We start from the raw sequence: 6,323 nt of genomic DNA on the forward strand, positions 1-6,323 counted from the left end.
TTTAACAGGGTATTATCCGACCGCTGGAACGGATACAAATGCACTTATAGAGTTATATCACCTCTAAGAGCCCAAATCTTCCACCAGAGACAACAAAACAATTGAAAATCATGTTTTAAAAGGTGCAACGTAAGATACACGTATTATAAGCGAATTATAAGCGAGTGATGGAACGAATTAAACAAGGTAATAGCATGCTCCGAAACGATGTACACCCTGCTTACATGTTTAACTCTACCACATTATGTAAGTATGTGCCTGTCCCTAGACAAGAGCCTTAAATTAAGTAGTTATCGTTTGTTTTTGTGTTACATATTTCCGTTTATTTTTTTGTATATGAAATACGGCCGTCAGTTTTGTTGTTTGAATTGTATGAGGTTGTCATGTCTGGGCCTTTTATAGGTGACTACACGGTTTGGGCTATGCTCATTGTTGAAGGCCGTACAGTGAACTATAGTTGATAATTTCTGTGTCATTTTGGTCTAATGTGGAGTGTTGTCTCATTGGTAATAATACCACATCTTCGTTTTTACGCAAGCGCTAACACGGTGATTTCATCCCGTCGAACCAAGATCCATCTTCAAACATACGGACATAAAGCAGTTAAAAGGTAGAACGTATAAAAAACAAGTAAGGAACAAATGCGTATCGAACATGAAGTAAAAGGATCGGTTGAGCACAAACACATATAAATAGGTCATAAAAAGATCATTTTACCTCAACCAATTCAGAACTATTACCATATGTAAGACTATTAACAACTAGATTTGTAATTGCTAGCAATAACGGAAGGCACCCCTTCCCCCTATTACCAGGTGAGCGACAGCCATTTTGACAATTCCAAAGTCAAAGAGAGCATCTACAGAATGTCTAGTAACATTTTTGCAAAGTTTCATTAAGTTTGAACATTTTGAATTTTTGATATTTTTGCTGTTTCCATGGTTACGGCGGCCATTTTGAAAATTCTAACTTCAAAATCCAACTCTGCCTATGCCAGTTACCATTCCTGTAAAGTTTCATCCAGTTTGCGGAAAATTCTTATTTTTGAAATTTTTGACCTTTTTGCATTGTTTCCATGGTAACAAGACCTATTTTGGAAATTCCAACTCCAATGTTGCTCATCATTACTGTGAAGTTTCATGAAGTTTTGAGCATTTAGAGAATTTTGAAAATTTTGGTGTAGTTTCCATGGCAACATAGTAGTTCCAATGATCGCCAAAATCATCCCAACACCTGTATATAGTGGGCACCTACATTGTTTTAAAATATGATGATTCTGAGTTGAAGCATATCCAAACAGTTCACCAAAAACCAAAAGCTCATTTTTTTCACAATTGTGCCGTTTCCATGGTAACGGCAGCCATATTAAACTATTCCATGCCATAATTAAAAAGGGGGAAGGATATTAAAAATCAAATAAGTAACGAATAGGTAACGAACAGGGAATAGGGAATAGGTAACGAATAGGTAACGAATAGGGAATAGGGAATAGGTAACGAATAGGCAACGAATAGGGAATAGGGAATAGGTAACGAATAGGTAACGAATAGGGAATAGGGAATAGGTAACGAATAGGTAACGAATAGGGAATAGGGAATAGGTAACGAATAGGCAACGAATAGGGAATAGGGAATAGGTAACGAATAGGGAATAGGGAATAGGTAACCAACTTGACGCCCATACTATATCCCTTCTTAATAAGTCTATTTCACATCTACATTATTAATATTCAGAATGCTTTACAATTGTTTTTAAAAGTCAAAGAAAAGAAATTTGAATTGTGTTTTGCGTCTTATTAATCGTTGACTGAAGAAGAAAAACCAGTCTTTATATTTCTGTTCTCTATGGGAGCTACTTCATAAGTAGGAGAGATCGGCCATGAATTAAAAGGGTTATTAAAAATTTTGGTATTTTTTCGAATGATTTTGATTTTTTTTTCTAATTTCAAATTTTCTCTACAAATTCGCGTTTTTGCTATTACAAAGGTATACAACTATAATGTAAGATATCAACAACCTGAATTACACAATTGTCAGAGGAAAATGCTTTTGATGCTTCGTTAAAAATGAGGAGAAAGATTAAGATATCAAGGAGAATCCACTTAAAAGATTTGAGAGAGAATCATTTTTTCCCAATTTTTATTCATATAAATTTACATACTATTTAAATAATTAGTTTCTAATTGAAACAAGAAACAGTGTGCTTGTCGGGTTTCCTTTCAGAGAACATAATTTATCATCAACACTAAAGGAGATTAACTTCATTATCGATCTATATGTAAAAAAATATTTGTATTTACAAATAATTTCATTCCGGTATATAATACAGCAGAAAACCAAACGAAACTAAACTAAATACATGCTATCAGTATTTGATTTACAGCTATAAACAAATATTTCAATGTTTTAAACGAAAAAGCAATTTACTGTAGTCTCATTATAATAGTAAAATTGAAATAGGAAATGAGGAATGTGTCAAAGCGACAGCAACCCGACCATAGAGCAGACAACAGCCAGAGGCCACCAATGGGTCTTCAATGTAGCGAGAGACTCCCGCACCCGTAGGCGTCCTCCAGCTGGCCCCTTAAAAAATATGTATACTAGAACAGTGATAATGGACGTCATACTAAACTCCGAATTATACACAAGAAACTAAAATTAAAAATCATACAAGACTAACAAAGGCCAGAGGTTCCTGACTTGGGACAGGCGCAAAATTGCGGCGGGGTTAATGTTTATATGATCTCAACCCCCCCCCCCCCTCCCCCCTTATACCTCTAGCCAATGTAGAAGTAGTGTTTACCTGCTACTGATACATTATGATATAATTGCTATGTTATCTGTTCGGTTTTTTACTGTTGTTATTCGTATAAATAAAAAAAAAGAAGTTGTAGTATGATTGGCAATGCGACAATTCTCCACAAGATACTAAATGACACAGGAATGAATAATTATAGGTCACCATATAGCCTTCAACAATGAGCAATGTGCATACCGTTGTTATATAGTATGTTTCTTTTTATACTCTTGCATACTACATCTGAGACTTAACACTGTGTTATAGTAGTCTCAGACTACATGTACTATATAGACGTTAATAAAGTGCCTTGTTTTAAATTCTGATGGGTCAAGTAATCATCAGACTTCAAAATGTTTAATGTTGAATTATTTGACGCGGTATACTGCTAATTGTATTCTTTTTTAAACTGTGATGTGCAATTTGATAAGGTATTCAACAGATTATTATGTAACACTTGTCTCACAGGATATCAATGCATATCCTAGGTGGTCATTTATGTTCAATAAACGAATGTAGGACAGAAAGTCACAGGACAAAAAGTTACAGACAAAAAGTCACAATTCAGTTTAGTTTAAACATATTTTATTTGTTCAATCAAGTACAAATTGGATAAGACACAAGTCGAACAGAATTATGAAGTCTTCTCCATTTAACATGTATAGCAATGTAATACAAACTATATGTATGAGCATGCATGTATTGAATGCTATATATCTATTTAATACATAGTATATATATGTAGGACTCAAATATATGGTGTCTTCCAAATCTTTGGCGGATTCCTAATCTATGATTGACAAATGTGACGTCATGCCATGATGGCATCCCAAATTTATATGGCAAATTATTTTCAATCCTAATCTATGGCAAGTTTTGTAATTTCCAAATCTATGGCAAGTTTTGTAATTTCCAAATCTATGGCAAGTTTTGTAATTTCCAAATCTATGGCGGATTTTTGTTGTTTCCAAATCTATGGCAAGTATTGTGCAAATGGAAAACAATGCAGTACATGTACGACCATTGACTTGTCTTAAACAAGTGGACTTCTCGTTTCTCGTTTTAATTAAGAAATAATTCATGGAGGCTTGAATATATTGTAATTTTACCACAGGTTGGCTCTTTATGACAAATATTTTACCCTGAGCGATAGCGAGGGGTAAAATATCGATATAAAGGGACAACTGTGGTAAAATCACGATATATTCAAGCCCCAATGAATTATTTCGATTCTAGTAGGACAAATACGGCAATTATTTTGGGTCAAAGCGCTCTAGGTGGAGGCAAACATTTGCCGTTCCCATACATAAACGCAAGTACAATAAAATTGGAGTAAAAGGACGGAGCAAACTGAAAATTTTATTGACATGCTTGAACTATTTACCACAGGGTTTAAGCAAAAAGATTTAGAATTGATAATATCAGTTATAATTTAGTAATCTCAATACAATGATTTACCATATTTAGCAATGTTTCATTATATAAAATACATCATCAAATAAAATTGTTTTCAATTAAATCAATGTCTGATCAAAATGAAATAAATTTAAAGATTATACCGTTGCCGGTTTCAGTCCCATTTGAATGGTTTTACACAATTTTGGGGTCCTATATAGCTTGATTTTCATTGTGAGCCAAGACTTCGTGTTGAAGGTCGTACCTTAGCCTATAATGGCTGACTGACCTAAAGGGGGGGAGGGGGGGGGGGCACTCCAGTCATGCTTCAATGATTCCCTACGATATATAATCAACCAAATTTTTCCCACAAAAGGGGGGGGGGGGGGCCCGGGCCCCCTGGATCCGCCTTTGTGGAGAGTTGTCTCATTGGCACTCATACCACATCTTCATATATATATGTACGACAACGGGATCATGTCTATAAACATTTGTAAAATGAACATGCCATAATGGTCAACTAAAACATTTTGAAAATGATGAATTCATAGAACTTAATACAGATTAAAATGATGCCTGGTAAAAGTAAACATTTTAAAGTCTATGCATGCATGGTACCTGTTTAGCCCATTATTTAAACCAACTAGTAAGTCCCTTATCAAACATGACGGAAGGTGTTTTTTTTATATAAAATAAAAGACAAACAAAAAGGAAGTTTGACTTTTCACATATAATGTTATTTCATTGTCGATACTTTTTTTTACTTGATGACAATTTAAATCAAATTATTATATTGTAATTTGATCTTTCACTTTATTACTTGGCAGTGGCTATTTAACCGGAACCGGCAAAATAGCAAATTTGCTATTTAGCCGGCTCTGATTAAATTATATCTAACTGGAATTAAAATTTATAAATAATAATTAAATATCAAAATTTTCTATTTAAAAACGTTTGTTACTGTTGCTCATATAAAAACTTAAACTTCCTATCTAAAAAAATTAAAAAAACTGTGTACACATCGAAAATTTGACAAAAATAAAAATATAGTGAATCTATTATGAATAGAAGTGAAGTAATAAGATAAATTAAAAAGTAAAATACACAAATATGATAATAGTGACTTTGAAGCTATACTACATTCCGGAAACTAGTATACTCTTTTCATTTACGGAACCAGCATTGTGATGCAATCGCAGAATGGTCTTTCAGTACCATGAGAAGACTTGAGAAATACAATTCTAATCAAGCGATTATCTGGCTTGGTCTTTTAAACAAAAACTGTTTTTTATGTATTTTCTCATTTTGAAAAATAGCATGTAAGTTGCACAGACGCTGCTCCTTATTATCCAATCTAGCTCAACCCAATGCACATTAAAGTTTGTTTTTCTCTAATTATTTTTTTTCTTCAAATTATTTTATGATTTTTATGAGATTTTTACAACTTTGCAAGCCGTAAATTATTTATTATAAATCCTTTTCTAACATATCTGGTACTGAAAACAGCGGTGTCTTTATTCTGCACATTTTGTCCCTCTTTCGGATAAAAGGTCACATCTTCCTTTAAACCATCCGCAAATGGTTGTCTAGGGAAATACCTTCATTTGGAAAAATCTATGGATTCCATCATCGTAATCGGCTGCGACGATGTAATATGGCGCTTTTCAATAGTGACGTTGTGAAAAAGATCTGCCATTTGATTTGTCGGACGATTGCCATAGATTAGGAATCTGCCATAGATTTGGAACCCGCCATAGATTTGAGTCCTACATATATATATGAAAAAAATTTGCGAATGTATTGTATTAATGTCTCTGGTGTCACAGTATCTCAGTAGCATGGGTTCTAATCCCAGCGAGTTTATCTCATTGCAAAACATTTGAGAAAACTATACATAATAACTAATACATGTTAAACAAAACTACAAATACATATTTACACATAAGTTCAGTTTTACCTGCATGATTTGCAATACCAATGCTTAACTTTTGGCTTGCTCTTTAATTTAATACAACTCATATGCCACCATAACAAACAAAAGTCACATTCAACAGCATCATCATTTTCTGTAGTAATAAAAACATAAAAGTATGTACAAAGAATATATCCACCCTTTTGTTGTTTTTCTTTTA

This window comes from Mytilus edulis, chromosome 4, assembly GCF_963676685.1.
Source record: "Mytilus edulis chromosome 4, xbMytEdul2.2, whole genome shotgun sequence".
Taxonomy (NCBI): Eukaryota; Metazoa; Mollusca; class Bivalvia; order Mytilida; family Mytilidae; genus Mytilus; species Mytilus edulis.